At 36.5% G+C, this 20,074-nt stretch overlaps 2 protein-coding genes across 9 annotated transcripts in view; one reads left to right on the top strand and one right to left on the bottom strand.

Annotated features, from left to right (window-relative positions):
- The window catches only part of pax6a (paired box 6a), a 23,804-nt gene extending 13,478 nt beyond the window's left edge, over nucleotides 1-10,326 (bottom strand). Inside the window, exons 1-3 of one of the 7 annotated variants that reach the window (XM_088611424.1) lie at nucleotides 10,177-10,326; nucleotides 3,493-3,636; nucleotides 250-327 (exon numbers count right to left, since the gene is read on the bottom strand). The gene's annotated coding sequence lies outside the window, so the exon portion shown is untranslated. Of the gene's footprint in view, nucleotides 1-249; nucleotides 328-3,492; nucleotides 3,637-3,766; nucleotides 3,944-6,451; nucleotides 6,902-10,176 lie in introns of those variants that run through there. The other 6 variants (XM_088611427.1, XM_088611428.1, XM_088611422.1 and 3 more) reach the window with 6 other exon arrangements.
- Nucleotides 1-20,074, top strand: part of elp4 (elongator acetyltransferase complex subunit 4) — a 135,704-nt gene that overhangs the window by 97,648 nt on the left and 17,982 nt on the right. The gene's annotated exons all lie outside the window — the stretch shown is intronic.

The following is a 20,074-nucleotide window of genomic DNA, read 5'->3' as shown; positions in this document are numbered from 1 at the left end:
TAAAATATTAATTAATTAGCAGTAATGACACATAACAGCTTAGATGCACATGTATGTTTTTTTTAATTTAGCGCTACATGTAAAAGACAAAATTGCCTAGATATATTTACTTTTCAGCAATGCATTGTGCATAACGACTTAGAATTGTTGCTACGTCATTAAAAAAAACTCAATTCAGTTTAAAGTAAGTGGATAGGTTACTTTTTTTTTCAGAACAATGTAAATCTGTAAAACAATATTAAAACTTGCCTGGAAACAGAGTTGACTGTCCACTTTAAACAACTTAACGAGTCTCTCATCTGCGGCACACTAGTTAATGTCTTCCTTCTAGGACAAAACAAAACAGTATATTAAAACACCACTTCTCGTCCACTTTCTCCTGCAGTACAGATGACATATATATATAAATATACTGAGGTGACTTGTAAAATGTTTGATATCGGTGGAACACTCGTTTTCTAAGCATATAAAATATGTTTTGGTACTTATTTATATGCAAAGTATGTACAGTACTTCCTAACCAATTACATCTTATGAATAATGGAAAAAACAAAACTGTGAATAAAGCGCTGTATTGTTAATTCTTTGGATTTTGATTCCATTAAAAATCATTTAAACCGAGGAAGTGTGTTCACTGAAGCCACTCGTTTGCACTTTTAACGGCGGTGTTTACAATTGTCTTTAGTCGTCTGTGTCTAATTCTAAGGCCGCAGCTTCGACTGAAACTTTTTCAGTCCTTCCGCATCATAATAATCGCTCTGCCCCAAAAGCCCGGTTAGACAACTGCAACGAAAACTTTTCTTGAAAAAATCGTGATTAATCAATCGATTTTCTGAACAGTTTGAGTTATCAATTAATTTTATTTACCGCTGCCTTTCTCTTTAGATCCTCTGTTTTTAAACTGTACAGTGACACACGCTGTCTACCTCGCCTCAGTGCTCTAAAAAGTAAGATCAGGAGGGGGTGAAGGCTCTTCAACAAAGCCTGCTGAATTTAAACAATGGCTTCCTTTCTGCTTGTATACCAAAACCCAGAGAGCAAAACTCAGGCTCCCCAACTAGCAACACAGCTTCCAACTAAACGTACCAACAACTCTCTAGAATACAAAGAACTGTAGGGACCCTCATAACCCCCCACCCACACACACACACGCACACACCCCTGCATCACCGATGTCTACTGCGACCCGATGCTTGATTTCAGTGCCTTTTTTGTTTCAATTTGGGAAATAGAAAAAATATTTTTTTGTCACAGATATTTGGAGGTTAGCGTGCTACTGGTGTGAGCTTAGTTAAAGGCTGTACAAAGATACAGCAGCTATACACGGCGCTCAGTTGGTAAAAGACGATTGCAGTTACGAACACATTCAAGAGGTTTGTTATAAAAAGGAGACCAGAAATGAGATGAAGAGATTCTCTCGCTTTGCTCGCAAATGCTTATTTTATTTTTTATGTATATAACCGACTTGTGGGTGTTTTAAACTCGAATATATAAACCCTTATATATTTGAAATTTTCAAATATCCTCACTTAACATTATCTATGGCTTTCACTACTACATTATGTATAAAATAATAATATAAATGGGTTTAAACCGCAAACAATCCCTTTCCTCCACCAAGCAAATATTTAGAACCGAACAGAAGTAGCTGACAACAATTCAGCCTTACGAGCTTGCCATGTACTTTGTAGAATGTATCATGAAATGTGGAAAAAAAGTAATACGTAGCCTACTTTTCTGTTACTATCTCGTTAATTGTCATAATGAACATTTTCTCCATAAAATGCAATGCTGTATACATTTACACTTTGACGGCAAATTTCAGTACTTCAGCTCTGTTGCTCCAAATGTCCGGAATCGTCCATCATAATTATCAAACCGATTTAATAGGGAGCGTTTAGCAAAAGCAATTCATCAACGATCTAAACAGCGGGCGGAAGTAAAAGTAAAAAAAAAGACGCATTATCGTTTTCTCTTCTCTTTCTTTCGGAATCTAAACCATTGTTGAATATTTAGCGTCCTCCGTTATGAGACTACAGCAAACCTTTCATGTCTTGGTTAATGATTAATATAAAATTGAAGACACTGTTGGCCGTCCATGAGGTTAATTTAGGCCCAATCTAAATTTCTGTTTTAATCTACTAATCCGCAAGCACAAGCACTTCAATTACAAATAAGTATTCGAGCCTATATGTTAATACATTCATATACTGAAATGCATTAGTATGTTACAATAACCTGTTAAATAGTTGCGAAAAGCTTTCATTGTCCATCAATGCTAAACAACATTAGCAAACTATTTTGATAGTTTTTTCTATTTTAATTTTTTAATATAAAATCAGCATTTCTTTTTATTTCAGCATCACAAATAATGCGAATTATGTGTGTCGATTTTCATATTTTTAAACTATGAATTTTGCCCTTCAAATATTAAATTGATATGCATAGGTTTATAGTGTAACAGAGTGTTTCTTCAAAATAATATTTTAAGCCCATTTAAAATTATTGTATTATTTTTCTATATAAACACATATGGATACATAAAGATACTTATTTTGAAACTACATCAACATTATTCCGAAGTTTAAATAATTTTACAATTTTGAGATATATCCTTTTCGTTTTATACAAGATTGTTAATTAATAATAAATCTACAATAGGCCTAATTAAAATGTCACATTTGTATCTGCATTACAAATATACAAGGATTTCAGTACCTTGGTTTTTTATGTTTTTATACTGTATATATGCGACATATTTTAAGATCCTTTTGTTTTCAGGTTGTATACGCTTTTGGATTATAGCTGTTTAGAAAACTGTATATTTATATAGATGAAAGCTGACAAATGGGAGAATGAACTGTTAATAGTTCGCAATGCATTTTTGTGAAGGCGCTCGGTTGAGTCTTCTGCCTGTATGATTCAATATGACACTCTCCCGCATCGGGTCATTGCTTTTCCATAGTCTATACTGATCGCTGTCTTGGCCTAATGTGACTTTTTGCTCTTTCTTGTCATAAATAAACATTAAACTATCCCCAAACACCGAAAAAATAGAGTACGGGCATATACATGAGCAAAGGAGCTAACCTAGAGAGCCTCAAACTACATACTGTAACTTCCCCGAAGAGTATACGAACTCCTTGCTGCGGAGCTGAAGACATCCCTCGTTCTCTTTATGACAAGGATTACATTCACTTTTCTATGTCTAAGCAATAAATTCGGAATTCAGAAGAGTGGGCAGAAAACACGGCTATTTTACTTACATTATATTGGTGATACTTTAACATTTAAAAATATTTTAAAAGTCACATTTCCTTTGCTATACATATGTATGCTGCATAAATGACTCTGATGCACATATACACAATATGCCTACAGATGCATTATAACTTTTGAGTACACGCCTAAGACTGTTTTTGCATTGTATAAGCCTGGTTTGTATTATTTTAAAATCAAACTCTGAAGTGTTAGGAATATATCCGAACTCACCTTTCTGAGGCATCCTGAGACGCTGTCAGAACCCTTCTCAATAGTTTTCAGCGCAACACAAATGAATAGAAATGCTGGTGACTCTCTTGAAAGAGTTGGCAGTAAAATAGTTTTCCCAGTGATGTTTTGCAGAAATTGAAATCCCTGTGAAGGAGACAGAGATTGACAATAAAGTGGGATGTCAGGACTGAGGAGAGACACAAAATGTGTGTGCGCGTATGTGTGTGCGCGTGTGTGTGAGAGAGAGAGAGAGAAGTAGAGAAAGAGAACACACCTATGCTGATTGGTGATGGTACAAGTGTATTAATGTATGTGTTCCTGGTCTGTGCCTCGCCTCCACTGCTCTTCACTGGCCCATTAGCAGAGCCTGACCTCTGTCATCATCTTCCAGCAAAACACTTCCTCCTGCGCCTTTGCCAGAGCGGGAAATGAGGCTGAGCCAGAGCTCTCTTTTCAAACCCACTAATCACTCCACACATGCAAATACACTTCTCTCTCACACACAAAATATTGCCTTATGCAAAGCAATTGGATTGCCTCAAAGCTGCCTATTGGATGGCTAGGCCGTTCTCACCGGCTCAATTGGCTCTGTACAGTGAGCATGAAAGCAGATACGTTTTACTGCTAAACCTGAAGTTACACACGAACCTATCGAATACATGTCATGAAAAAGTAGCGAGGGCGAATTTTTTTTGTCGATAAATTAACTTCGGCGGTTGTTTTTCTCCGTTCGTTTTTTTTTTAAGACAAAGCTGGAGAATGTGAACTGTCTTTCTTTCCCTGCCTGGCTAAATAGGGATAGTTCTCTTAAATTCTAAAAAGAAAAGTGAGGTTATTGTTCCGATCGGTTTCCTTGTTGTTGTTGCTACCATTGATATTAATGACGCATTTGTTTATTGGGAGTCGTCCAGGATAGTAAAACGCAAAACGTGTAGCGTACGAGAGGTAAAAAAGTGTAAAGTGTAAGTAGTTGTGGCAAGTGCTTTGTGGATCACATTTGGCTTAAACCTCTCCGCACGTGTCTGCTGTGTATGGCAAAGCAGTGGAGAAAGCTATCAGCCCATTGAAAGCAATGGATAAAAACGCTATTTACTTTGTGTATTAAGTGGTCTCGTAAATAGCCTCCAAGTGTACTTACTAAAACAATCACAAACTTTCCCCACGTGCCCTTTGTTGACTCAATGTTTAATATCACATTTAAAGGGAGCACTCAAAATTACCACCAAAATAAATACACTTTCTAATCGGGAGGCTTCCCCGCCTAACGCTCGGTTGCCTGCTTAAAGCAAGCTCTATTAATTTTAATTGATAATTTCCAAGAAGCAGCGCCACTTCTGTGGCTGCCAGAAAATCACAGAGAAAGTAAGTAAATGACTTCGCAGCCATGACCACACACCAGAACTACATTTGTTGAATGCCTGACTATTAACACACACCTCAGTACACTCTAAAGCAACCCCTCAGCGCCTGCATTTGAGGTTACACTTAGAGCACCAGTCTCAGCTCAGGGTGTTCCAATCATTTATTCCAATGGATCAGAGGGAGTCGGAGGGAATGCGAAACGCAGAGAAAAAGTAAAGCAAAGAAGGAGAAAAAAGGTGGAAAAAGTGTTGGAACGCGCAAAGCATAAAATTAAGTCGTGGATGCATACACTTGACTTCTCTTGACATGTGAAAAGTGCTAAAAGTCAGAGCTCATCAATAAACTATCTTGAAAGTGAATAAGAGTCCTGACAACCATTGCATTCCTAACTAAAGTACAATGAGGAGACAAACGACACTGCCAAAGAGTTTGCATCTCAGTGAAAGGACGCCTCAATAGGAGTGGGATAATGAGCTGCCCAGACCGTCATGCACTGTCATCTCCAGTCCTGCACTGAAGCCGCCACTTCTTCTAATATTTTCAAATAACTTGTTCAGATATATTTCCCCTCTCTTGTTAGCCAGTGCCAATTTTCCGGACTCTGATGGGTTATAATTCGCTTTGCCACACTGCTTTGTAGGATAAATACGCGCTTTTGAATTGATCGAAATAAATGAGTGGATTTTTTTTTCCTTCCAAGGGATTCTGAAGTCACGCTATATGACTCTCCATACCATCATTTTTTCTTTTTATAATGGGAAGTCTGTGATCTGTTTTTCAAACCAATGGGGGGAAAAAAAAACAATTTTCAAAGAGTTTAAAATTATCTTACGGCTTTTCCAACCCCCTTCATTCTCATCTGCAAGTTTGGGTTTACGGGTGCCTTATATTTCAGTGTTGGACTGCACCAAAACAGCAAGACAATTTCAGATTAAAATTAAAATTTGAATGGTTGGTTGACGGAGCAAAACAAAGAGCACGTATCTCTTTCTTTATATTTCTTGCCTACGTGGAGTTTTTTTTTTGTGTGTGTGTATATAGGTGTAGTATATATATATGCAAAATGTAATCTAATACGAAAATTTCGCCAGTTTTCATGAAGCCGAACTGACAGGTGAAGAAACACGACATTAAGAAGGCGTTTTAAGAGGTTTGTATTCAACTGTTAAGTTTCATTATAGGCCTATATGACGTATATATTAAACAGTGATCAACTTTAAACATACTTACAGTATAAGCCTTGCTTGTCACCAGTTATGTGTCATTTGGTTTGTAATGCCCTGCTGAATATGCTATGAACAACAGATATGACATATATTTGAGTATGATAATGAATTGTGATTGCAGTGCTGAAGAGTGAGGAACGACATGAATCCGTGCGCAGGGCACAAAACATTCACTAAACCCTTTTCCATTAACTGATTGGGTTGTAAAGTAAGCGCAAGCAAGTCTAAATGCAAGTTAGTTGTTCGGATTTAAATAGCAGAAAAAAAACATCGCTCAGGAAGTTTCAAATGTAGTGTTTAAACTCCACACCCATGCGTCTAGATGTTAGCAGCATACACGCACATAATTTTATAGGTTTTAAAGTACAAACCCGATTCCTCGTTCTTCACTTCATAAAAGGAGATCCCCAAGCAGCTTTGCAATTTTTCAGGAAACAATAGCTCCAATAGATTATTTATTTCTTTGGGAAAGCTGTAAATCCGCCCTGTTGGTTTCTTAAGGCTGAAGAGAAGTCTTGTTTTTAATACAAATTGCAGACCCAATCGCAACAAGACAGCCCTCTACTAAATCAGCGTGATGGAAGAGAACCTTGTTGGAAACGATAATAAAATGTATTGTCTTTTACTCCATTTAAGGGGAAATAACTTGGGCCAGATCTTCAGGTTACGATTGCGATTTTACAGACTATCAATTAGCCCAATTCGGATTAGCAGCAACTAATGCCAGGCCTTGAAAAGAACGCCTAATCTTGTCGCTATTTTTCCCCGGGGCAAAGTGGTCTTTGTGCCCCCTCTAAAAAAGTTTTAAACAACACAAAAAAAATCATAAGGGGAGGGAAATGGTGAATGCCGCTGACGTCATTCTTGGAGAGAGAAAGGTCTATTAGAAAACATCAACAAAAGAGACTGGGTGCATTGGCTGCCATTGATTTATCAGGATTTGAGGGAAAGGGGGCCTCGGAGCCAATGAGAGAGTCCAGAGGGAGCTTTATCATCTCAATAATTCTCTAATTGTAGGGCGGGCGGGTGAGTGTGAGATGGGAAGGGCCGAAGGGGGAGGGGGTGTTGTCGGGCGACTAAAAATTCTACTTGCCTTTACTGGACTTAAGTTTCTGTACAACTAGAATGTCGACAGACGCGATTACTTTCATTTAGTGCAGTATTGTCGTTTCATTAAGATGAAAGCAAAGATGTAGGGACGATAAATGCACCTGTCTCTCATATGCACAGGGGGAAAAAACGCGAACTTTTCTATTGGAGAAGTTTACGAGACGCCATTTTAACACAAAGCATAGCTACATTGGTAATCCTCAGTGTCAATTCTGTGTTGATCAATGGTCATATAAAACTAATTCGCTGTGAAGTATTGCTGAAACTTTTCTCCGGTCTTGAGAAAGAAAGGATTTTCCATTTTTAGGATCGATATAAGTAGATGAAGATGACTGTATTTAACTTTATTGACTTGAAAATCCGAGTCGCTGGAATTCACCTCCCTTTCCAAGCAAATTGTGTACTGAATGGATCTGTAGGATACAGATTCATGTTTTCACGAACATATCTGAAGAGCAACAGTAAATGACTCACAAGTATAAAATGAATCCACATTTATGTACAGTCCAAAGTAATCGGCAGAAAATATGTTCAGAATTTCAAACGCGTATTTATAATGTATCATGAATAATTGTTTTAATTTATACACTTATTTGAATACATAAGCAGTAAATTTGCTCCACTCTTTAAACAGAATAAGCGACAACACAAACAATTCTGTACGTTGCGTTATTTGTTAGTTTATTTCAATAGTATTATTATTTTGTTATTGTTACATTAAAATGCACATTTTACGTTTGGCGGCAGTATATACATATAGACACAGATAAATCATGAAATTATCATTCTAAAGGAGCGCTTTAATCTGTTAATATCATTAAATAGCATGTTTATACTCTTAGGCTTATTCAGTCTGCTTGTATTAATATCCAAGTTGCAAAGCACCTTTTTAATATCCAGAAAAATGCTTAAAGTCCTGTTGTCTAGTCCAGTCTAAAATCTCCAGAAATGCACAATTTTTGACATGTTATTCTATAATGCTTATGCCTCCGGGATAGGTAAGCCTGTTTGCGAGCTGCAGAAATGACGCTATAAAAACAGCACACATGCAGTTAATAATAATCTAGTCCTTGTAAAAAGCTTAATGTACACCACTTGTTTACTATGGTCGGGTTACTTTACAGTTAGAGGTAAAAGAAAATGAAACAGATGTTAAGCATCAATAAGCATTATTTTAATCCTCGTGAAACAATACGTGGTTTGCTTTCTCTGCTCCCATCTTCCAACTTTCTTCTTACCCGGGGAGAAAGAGAAGAAATATTTACAATTGTATCTCTACAATCTGCCAAACGTTGTTAGTGTTATCGTAAATAACCATAGCACGCATGAGTATTGTGCATGCACATAGGGTGTAAGAATGTGAAAAACAGTATATATGCTTACGTCTGATTATATACATGAGCCATATACAGTATGAGAGGATTTCCAAGTATAGAAAGTATCCGCAGTACTTTATTTCCAGGAGTTATAAAAAATCCAAAAAAGAATCAATGTCCCCAAAACATAAAATAATTACATTGTGGTGCAAATAGTCTGTAAATTACATCGGTTTTTCTCAGAAAGTGTAAAAAATTGTCAAATGTGTGTTGATATTAGAAGTATCAGTGCAGATGTAACTACTTTATAATCTATGTTTCCGTGGACATTTGCTTGTGAAAGCCAGTCTAAAAATCGAAACGGTAAATTACACAACACACATCGCTTGCCAATAGTAGGCATACACTGTCAAAAGACTATCTGGTCAGAGGTAATTGTGTCACAGCTTTTTTTTCTGGGTATGACAGCTGGATATACACAATCTCCAATAAACATCCCTAATTAGGGAGGTGGATCTCTAATACACGGTGCTTGATTTATTACCCAGGTTTACTCTTCAGTTACTGATTTGTCACATTGCAGCTTCTTTTCAGAAAGGTACTTTGTGGATTACAGACCATGTAGCCTTACAGGTACAATTTATTTATGATACTTTTATTATATGTAGAATGCGATTTATGATACTTCAGGAGAAAACTATGCCTTCTTTCGGATCTGATCTAAGCAGCCCTTTAATGTTAGTTCATCTTGCCTAAGTACAAATATGCATTTGTTATTTTCACAAATAAAACTGTCATACGTCCTGAAGTGTGCTTACATTTGCTTTGTAGGATGTAGAAGGTAAGTTAACATTTTTTCATTGTTTCACAAGTTTTCAAGAATTTATGCTTTGTACCTCAAGAAAACACGTCCCGTGTAATTCCGTACTTCGATCACGTTAAATAGGATAGCACAGTTATAAAATATATTAAATCTATTAATGTTTTCATCTTAAATGAAGTAACACGCTTCACTTCTCAGTGTGTTGCAGTTTTTAACATTTAACGCCATGTCAAGTACAAGGGTGTGACGGAGATTTGTGTAATGTGAGCCCAATGTCTACCTCGGTGAAAATATTTTAATTGCATGTTACTTCAAACTGAAGTTCAAGCGTGTCAATGCTATGATTGAATGTGCTTACAAATTGGGCGAATAGCACTCTCTGCGTCTGTTCCATGCTTGAAAAGACCTGTGAGACACCATATTCACATTTTCCCAACAAAAATAAGTTTTCAAAACTTTTTTTATTTTTGGGTCACTAATGTAAGTTCTGTACGTACTTAGTAACTTAGTTTCGATAAAGCTGTGTATGAAGACTACGTGTTTCATTAAAAAAAACGTAACTCCCCAATCTCACAGATAATGCACATAAAGACGTCTCGAAAACAGCCCGCTCGATTCTTATGACCTGCAGTGAGACAACTTGATTATGGCCGTTGGTTGGCTAACTGAACATCATGAGCGCAGAAAACTCCAATTGCGAAGCCAAAACAAATAGCCCACTGAAGTAAATATCCGGTCCTTATAACAGGAAAAGCAGCACAAAAACGTAACTCCTGTTGACAAAGCTGTAGCTGTATAAATAATTAAATGGGAGATAGTACATTTTTTATGTAAAAGTGCAGCTTACCTGAAGCAGTTTGCACACCGGTTGTAGTGTCTCCAATGTCTTTTCCGAAATAAGAATAAAGCTTGACGTAGTTTTGATATAGTTTAATACCCCGTTTTTTACGTTTGAATCTTCCGCAGAGTTTAAATGTCAACGTGAATAAAGCCTCTCCTTGCTTACCACTAACTTTCCCTTAATATCAGCCTCAACTCCGCAGTGATTGGCTAGATCGACAGCGCGACGTCACCTTGGACAGCACTTATCGTTCAGCTAACAGGGAAGTAGCAGGTAATACACAAGCTTACACTCTGAAACATTGCCTAGAGTTTGTGTGTATCTGTGTTTGTGTGGCTTTGGCAAACTACCGGGGTACCCGATAGATAACTTGTAAAATTATTTCTTGAACTTTTTTTTCCAACTTAAAATGTCTGAAATATCTCGGTTTCAAGTTGCCTTGGTCTTCAGGGGATAAGAATGGATCATGAATAAATTAAATCCCTGTAACTGTTGTCCAGTTTGGTATCCAAACAATATTTTATGGAGGTATCATGGCTTTCAGTTATTGGACGTTATTTCCCCCTGAAATAACCAGCATACAGTGGTAGCAATGGAATAAAACTACCGAAATAGAAGGAAGCTGATGTTTATCTGGTGTGAAATATTAGACAAGCCATCGTAAGACAATTACTCGGGCAATTAAACCAGCGGCTTGGTCCGAAAAAGACAAACATTTGCGAGAGGCCTGTCTTCATTTCTTCTCTAATAGACAACCATGCTGGATTAAAAAAAAAAGTTTTTAAATGTCCGTTTTCTCTGTATTGTCAAAAGAAACAAAAATCTCGATCATATTGGTTCTCGGTTTCTGTTTATTGAATAGACTCGGTCAGGTAGAAAATCGAATTGATACTTCTTTCTGGATACGTGGGCTAATCCGGTAACCAGAGTCGAACCAGAGAGGGGCGAAAATCGAAATAAAAACAATTTCTCTAACTCGAATTACCCAAGACACACCGTGATATCACTACCCCTTACACACTGTACACACAGAGCCTCACCGCCTTTCCCCATTACAAATACTTTCATGCACATCACACATCCATGCACAAAGTCAAAACTACCAACAGTCTGGCAATGTCTAGTGTCACACCTTTATTACACTTTTACCTGTGGCACTACGGTGTTTGTCAGCTGCACATGTAACTTGGATTTAAGCCTGTATGCAGGTGTAGATTTATACGTAGGATACATATGGGAGCATGTACGCTCCGCACATACAGTATATGCGTGGGTCATGCATAGAAAAAAAATAACACATCCTTTCAATGAAAAAATAATGATGTGCATAAACCCTGTAACTACGTCTGTCAACTGAGAACCGGGGTAATTTTTAAAACCCTTATAAGACGCAATTAGGTATAGCTCTTTAATTCAGAAATAAGTCTCGAAGTTGTTATTTAAACAGTTGGAAAAATAAATAAGAATGAGTTTCGTTTTGTACCCTTTTCTTATATATTCGGTTCACTGTTCGATTTTCACAACGTGAGTGTTACACAATTGATTGTGTTAATTTATTGGCAAAGAAAAGCATAATGTTCAATACTATCAATATTGTACAGTATGTGTAATCTGACTTTTATCATCTAATGGTACACAAATATATTCTTTTATTCTAAACTTTCATCTTTAAATGTTTTTAAGTGAAGGTTTTATTTTATGAGTGGTTGATATTTCGGTTAAGTGCAGCTCGTAAACGATTTTTTGGGGGCAGCAAAAAAAAAACTTTTACCACCTGTATCTGTTCTTTCCAAGTATTTTCTGTATACACGCCCACGACTCTTTGCTTTTCTGGTCTCACCCATTGCAAAAACAGGACAGTATTGCATTAAACCATCTCCAGACCCAGCTCTGATGTTAGAGTCAATATGCACAAGACCAAAAGTAAATGTGCAACCGTGCTCTTGCGGGTTTCTCAGGAAGTGAGTGGTCATTCCGCGGGTTTTAAAAAGCGAGGTAGGCAAAGGGATGTGAGAAAGGTGTTTGGCTTATTATTTAGAGAAGCTACCATTAGGAGACTCCGAAACCCTGCAACGCAGCAGGGTTCTTGAACGCTACGCTGGAAACCTCACGGCTTCGACACGCTTATCAGGCTGTCAATAAAACTAGATGGGACACTAAAGCTGAGACAGGTGCTGCCTTTCCCTCTTTCCAAACTGCACTGCTCTCCAAAAACTGATCAGGCGTGAAGTGAAATCTGTACAGCCAGGCACCCCTCTTCTGGCTCTCTGCTTTAAATGCGTGTAGGCTTGTGCGTGCGCGCGTGTGTGCGCGCATATACTAACACATGACAAGGTTACATATTTAAAGATCTCCTTTAGTGGTTCACTTCACATCTGTCAGGCAGAGGAAAACTGAGGAACATTTCAGTTATAGTTTCTCTTTCTCTTACAGCTTCTCGTTTTCGATTATTTGTAATACACTGAGTTTAGTATTTAGTCAGGTTCCACCAAAAAATGTGATTGTAACGTCTCATGGATTGTGGTTGAGTAGGCTTTTTAGCTGCTAATAGTAGTATTCGCAACAACAATAACAGCACGAATCACGCTAGTTTCATTTTTATATATTTAATTGAATCCCACGTACCTTTTCTGGTATTTGTCCAGGCGCCTTTGTTTATATCTGAGATGCTTTTATTCGTTTCTCTTCTAGAAATACTGTATGGTGCTTGGAATTGGAGCTTACACTTAGTTACAAATAAATACAACGATCATTATCTACTAAATCCAAAACAAATGTCTGAGAGCAAACTGATCTTTTAAAAATTATGACGTTAAAAACAATATTTTAAAAACAATTCCTGAATAGTATTAATAGGATCAGGTAATGGAAATAACAGGGAAACCTAAGTGCGTAGACTGTGCTTTTTTAAATTTCGTGTTGGCCATGTGGAATTTTCTCAGAGGAACGTTAAGATTATGCTGTTATTTTTCACGGAAGATAATAAATAAAACACTATAAACAATAATTCGAGTAAGACGGCTATATTAAGTATTTTCATTACATTGTTTTCAACAGTTCATACACACACTGTTTCGTAGCGACCGATTTTAAGTGCTTCCCAAACCCGTGTTCATTCAAACTGAGAAAATTGAAAACAAATACTATAATGATCAGCCTTGCTTCTCTAGCCAAGCAGAATCTGAGCAACAATAATAAGCACATCAAGAACAATTTGTTTACTGTTCCAGCGCACACAGTACAAAGTCCAGGGACCCTACCACGTTATAAAATAGTGGGATTCACTGCACGAAAATGTAATGTTATTTTCCCGAAATTTGTCACTGATGGGAAGAAACATAATTGCAACTGTTCCCATTTGGATCGAATTTCTTGACTGCAAGGTACGTGTGAAAATCAGCCTACATTTTGCCGCGTGTAAAATGTTTCACTTCGTGCTAATCTATTTTACCGTCAAACTTTCAGGATACTTTTTGTTTTGTGCTTGATGGAAATAGCCTTTCATGTTTTATTCGTGCAACGGGTCGATACATTTTTTTTATTTTTAAGAGAAGTAAAGGGCACTAGTTATATGTTGTCAAAAACGAAGATAGTTTGCGATGTAATCTTTCAAAAATTATTTGCAAGATAGACTCACAATTATATTTCGAAATCAAAATTCATCGATAAATTCCCATATTGTGGCAGTTGTGTGTTAGATGGATTCCATTTCGTGTGGAAACGCTCTTATATACTCTCGAATAAAGGTGACGTTTTATTTCATATTTCATTAAAGCACGTTCGTATACTCAGCGCAAACAGTTCACAGTCTATTCGTATTTGGTTTAGGGAAATATAAATATCTGCTTTTTTGTCGCATATTTTATTCTTAGTGTACAGGTTGGTTCGACACGTCACGTGAGTCGGGCTAATTAATTTGAGTAAAGCGATGTTTTAGGTAATTCCTCCTCTCTCTCTCATTTTTTCCCTGTGAATATTTTAATAAGCTTCGCTCTCTATAGTGTTTGATTTGTTTTTCTATTCTTCATCCCTGTTTTGGACTGAGACATTAGCTGAATTCCCTCGGGGTGATTGGATGCAATTTGCTCAAAGTAGACAGCCACGTCCTGGATGTTAGAAATTCACTTTTGCTCAACGTGACAAGGCTGAGTTCGATCTACAATTGTATTTGAAAGCGCAATGGGCGGAAAGATCTTCCATCATTAAGCCCGCCTTTCCTTTAGCAAAATAACAAGATACTTCATTTGCACACAAACACTCATAAAAATTCAATTTGCGACACCTCTTTTAATAATGCCCACTGCTGCATAATGCTTATGGAGATTTAAAAGGCTCCGCACTCCGTATATTGCACACGGGCCATAGTCACTTTGTACTTTACATCTAGAGTAAGAACTGAGTTGTAACAAGAGGATTTGCACTTACTCTATGACCCCTGTAATTGGATTAAATATAGACGGGGACATAAAAATACCAAGATTGACACCTGCCAACTGGACTTCCTTATGATTGATTGTGATGCTCCGTGCTGGCAACAATAATGAAATAAATTGTATGGATAAAACAGCACATTTGTCATTTCCGTGCCACGAGAGGAGAAAGTCAATGTGTTTGGCAAGCTGTTAGCTGACAGACATGAACAGGAGGGGAAAGAGGAGCTAACGAGGATTTTAGGCATCGTGACAAGACAAATGAAACGTCCTCACACTTCACAAATTAATGACCTTTCACTAAACGTATTGTAGATCTCAAAAATTAAGTAAAACTGAGAAACAAGAAGATCTCCTACCCGATAACCAGAAATCTTCGTAACGCTCGGGATGCCCTGCGTCACGCTTATTCGCCGTCTTTTAGATACGGATATCATTTATTGATATTTGTCTATGTACAGGGAATAGATGTTTTTCTGGAGTTCTCACATTTCTCTCATTCTCCTATCTTTTTACTAAAATCAAGAAAATGTTATAGTTTCATGAGTAAGTCTGTAAAAGGTCCATTTTGTGTGTGTGCCGTTATGTTACTTGAATTTGATTCCATCAGGTAAATATGCTTGGACAACAAAAGGGGATTTGATATTTTTTACCGTTACTTACTGGAGTCACAATGCCTACAGAGTGACAGACCTTCATGAAAAAGATTTCTCATCATTATTTGAATAATGGACTCCAAAACAACGTCTCTTGACACCTAGACAACAGCACAATATTCAGTGATTTGCTGTAAATATTTATTTTCTCATTGGACTATGAATCATATTTAGATGTCCTAAGAGCACCACAGACAAAACAAAACAAAACAGTCGGAACAAATAAAAATAAAATTATTTGTATTTTAGTTTATCTTTCTAATAAATTATACAATGGTACATGTTATGTCCCAGATTTCAGGTTTGTTTTTTAATTTATATTCTATGTATGTAAATAACTATGCTTTAAAATAATTATAGAACAACTAGATATCTGTAATTAAAATTATTTTATAATCTCTATGTCAGTGAAGCCAACATGAACTCAGAAGTTCTAACAGCTGTATGCTATAGTGGTGTGGTGCTTGTTCTGAGCTTTGCGATTGCAGTATTCCACACAGTATTCTATATGTTCTCTTTCACATCTTAATGTTCTTTTACAAATTGTGCTGCTCGCTTTGGCAAAACCACAGTAAGGAAGACATTATCTGAAACAATTGTTTGAGTCTGTACTTAGTAGGAATCAATGTGCTACTTAATGTGCTAAAGTCTTACTGTCTACAGGTAGAGATGAGACCTGGAGACAGTTCCCTGAATCACTGGACCCGAAGCCACAGTTTTCTGAGCTGTCTTTTCATTTCTCCTATCTTTTCTTTTCAGCACAGACCCATACTGTACACCTTTCTTTGCTGATACGGTTTTAACTAAATGATCTAACAGGGGGATGAGTCATTTTCTCCCCAGTTAATTCCAAATGCGTTTATTTTCTTTATAGAGCTGTTTGTAGGATGTACAGTGCATCACATCCATTTCTCAAAGAGGCATGACAGTTCCATCTTAGTATTTTTGTTAAAAACCAGCAAAAGAAACAGAGTATTGATGCAGGCACATATTGATGAGAATCTGCATGTGAGGCTGTACAAACTTCTTTTAAAATATATAAATCTGTAAGCAGAGTGACGGGATGGATTGGAAATAAGATTGACAAGGGATAGACCGTTTTTTTTTTGGCAGCCCTACATTTGAGACATGTTTTGTGGACACAAATGATGACAGAAAGTCAGGCCAAAGAAGCAGGAGAGGGAAAAACTTTAGCATAGGTTTAGAGGCAACTCCCAGTTCGAACACTTTGTGATTTTATTCCGTTTATAGGCGTGGTGTTAAATGCACTCAGATTCTAAAGTGAACTGACAGCAGGGCTTGGGCGTGGTCCTCACCGAAGTGCTTTAAGCAGCCTTGGCCCTTAACATCACATTGTGTGACAGCTCAATAGATCAATATCAACTTAAGAAGCTGTCACGCCTCCGCATCATAATTCATCAACCTAACTAGTATCCAGAAAGGAGTGGTTTATGAATCCTGAAAAGGTTTCAGCATGGCGACTTAATCAGTCCAGACCTTATGACTATAAGAAGAGACAATCTCTTCTTATGTAATTCATACACATATATACACTGCAATATATTTGATAATTACATTACATATTATAATTCTTGCTTGTAAACCAGGTTTCTGGGAATGAGATAATGTCTTAGAAGTATGAAAAATAAAAAGTTATTTAGACTGCAGGACTAACAGGGAATAGGCCGCAGGTTTAAAATGAAAATCTTCCAAACTGTGGGACAATAATTTGTAATATGATTTTTCATTTTAATAAATGGAGCAGTAATAGTAGTAGTTCTGGAGTTGGCAGAAACTAAAGGCAATATAATCTGAAAAATAAAGAAATGCTACACAGCTGAAATCTGGGAACAAACCCATTTTATTCTTAATAGCTGGTAGATGCTTAGTTATGTTGATATTTATTTTTAAATGAACATATCGTTTTTTACCAGGATTTTTTGTAATGTATTCGGTACATTGCAAGTATGGTTTATAACCTCAGTGGTTTATACAGAATATCATGAATAAACTTATTAAAAAAACAATACAAATGCAATAGACCTATTTTTAAAAAGACTGATCTAATATGACATTTCTTTGGAAGCCCTTTACAGACTGTGAAATATAAGGTACTTGCTTTCAAAGCCATTGCTTTGATCTAATTTTATGTATTAAAATAATATGTTATTTATGTATTCTAACCTCTAGTCTTGTAAAGATGAAGTAATGTGTCCCAACCTTATTGCTTTATAGCTGCCTTAGAAGCAAATCATCTGTTCTCTTACAATTCCATAACATAAAGCCACAAGCAGACTACTGTAAAATATCTAATAGTATGTCTTTTCCTTTGTTGTAATTACATATGAGACTATTCCCCTAAATTAAGCGCTGAAAATAATGTGAAGCCAAGTAAAAGGTACAGCCAAGTTGCATCGAATTAATTTTATCCTGCTCTCGCTCCCCAGTGACTACCTCTATTAACATTATAATCTCAAACACAGTTTTTTTATGTACACACTATTGTTAGTAAATCAACTCCTTGGGTCCGTGGAGACGCTGACCCCTGGCAATTCGCTGAAAGTGTAATTATCTGCCTGTATCTTGGAAAGATTTAAAAGATTACATTTCAACTAAATCTATATCAATGCTAATTTTTTTTTTGCTAGACTCCAGGTGCTTCTGCAGCAGAACGCGTTAGGAAAGGGGGTCTTGCTGTGTGGAGGACCCAGTGAGACGATCTCTCTCATAAAATTACACCTATTTTTTCTCGAAATCAGGTTTAGATTCAGCAACGTTCAACAAAGCAGCAACCATGCTAAATTAGAGTTAAACAAAAGATCTTTTAATTCCCCATCCAAAGTTACCGATAACTGTTATGTCTGAGAGCTAATTGTCTAGCACAAATTAAGCATAAAAGAACACCTGAAAAAAATAAAATGGTACATTTTCTGATAAAACATTGCCATTTACTTCAATAGTTCATTTACAACATTATTAGGCCTCTTGATGCAATAATTCTACTGCTGCTACTTCTACTACTAATAATAATGCAGTCAATATTTTGTTTTAGTTTAGTATGCAAAACCAGAATTCTGAATAAACATTGTTGATGACAATGACAAATTGGTGATGGATAGATAAGATTTAATGCACATAGAAAGTTCCCTAATATAATGTGGGCATAAGAGCATACCAAGGTTATATGTCACTTATAATTAACAGTATTTACATAACTTTACGTTTTGGGAATTAAGTTTGTATATGCTCAATGGTGCATTTAATTTCTTCAATGACATATGGTTGATCAGATTTAGATATAGATATAGAGACCTAGATTCATGCGCATATGTATCATAAGAATTTCTAGGCTATATTTGTATGCATGAGGAAGAAACAAGGCGAATGAAAGCAGAGCTCAAGAGAGACTAAAGTTTGTAGACGTCAGAGAATTCATAAAAAGTAGCAAAGCAAACTCATGAAAGACATGCGCACATTTTAAAAAACAAAATGCGTTTACTGCTAAGGTCATTAGGCTGTGATTCGTAGCTTCAGGCAAAACAGAGATGGAATATAAAAACACCTAATGTGACAAACTCAACACAGATCCCAATGATACATTTAAATGAATACAGCACTGATGGTGTATTTGAATAAGCAAAGATTACCCGAGTATATAAAACAACACACACTAAATCAGGCAATAACAACGACAAACCGTCTGGAAAATGGACTCATGGAGCAGCAAGAATTTACGTTTTTATCTAGATGACAAATTTTATCCTGAAGTAAATATCTTGAAGATAATTGAACTGATTACTCTTCACCAAATCTGTACTCCTGTACATAAAAGGGCAGCAAGACAGTAAAATAGTTTTAGTACCACACACAATTTTTAATTAATTTCATACCGTTGGCGAGATTTTATGTGTAACGTCTGAACAAAAATACGCTGAAACACAATTTACTATATCATAATGGCAAGAATTTGTGATGTTGCATTCAAAAACGGACTCTAAAGAAACAATAGGTATTAGAGAATGTCAAATTTCACATAATGTACATTCTAATTGATAAAATCAATTGGTGATCTGTCTGTCGATGTGGGCCTCGTAAAAAAATGTTGGAGAGGTTCTTCATCGTTTAGAGTTATTTCTACTGTATCCGCAAATCCTAGTGGATATGTCTTCCAGCTGTAAACCACTTCTCTTCGTTCTATTTCATTGAAATTCTATGTGTGAATTACCCGAGTGAAAGAAAAAGACCTGTAGTGATGTGAGAATGAAGTTACTCCTCTCGTTTGCAGTTAGTTCTGCTTGTATGAATCAAATAAAAGTGTCTCCCACTTCGGACAACTTTGAAAACAGACAATTGTATTTTTAAGCTCAACATGATTTACCACCAGCACCAACAGAGAGTTTTAAAGACTGGTGTATTGCCAACAATGTAGTATTACAAAGTTAGGTCATACAATGTCTAAGGCTAATGTGAGTTTTCAATATTAACAAAATATGTGATCTAAAATTGAAAACTAAAGTTTGCCTGATATTCACCGTCTTATTTACCACGGATAAATGCCTACTTAAATGTCTTTATGCCACTCATCTCTTTTATTACTTGATTGTTATTTACGATAGTGTGAAGCAATAATGCACTGAAATTCTATTTCCAACTTGTTCTCACCTACTAATTGGAAAACGGATATCTCCGTTAGGACCGGTCCAAAGAGCATTGATTTCTTTCCAATGTGGTATATATTCAGTAGTCGATGCCCCCCCCCCCCAAAAAAAATACCATATTCAATTGAAAGATTACCACAGATTATTCTGTTTTATCAGT

This window comes from Lepisosteus platostomus, chromosome 18 (genome assembly GCF_059453375.1).
Source record: "Lepisosteus platostomus isolate fLepPlt1 chromosome 18, fLepPlt1.hap1, whole genome shotgun sequence".
In the NCBI taxonomy this organism is placed as follows: domain Eukaryota; kingdom Metazoa; phylum Chordata; class Actinopteri; order Semionotiformes; family Lepisosteidae; genus Lepisosteus; species Lepisosteus platostomus.
The sequence above is the reverse complement of the archived record's forward strand: the minus strand, read 5'-3'. Positions and strand labels throughout refer to the sequence as shown.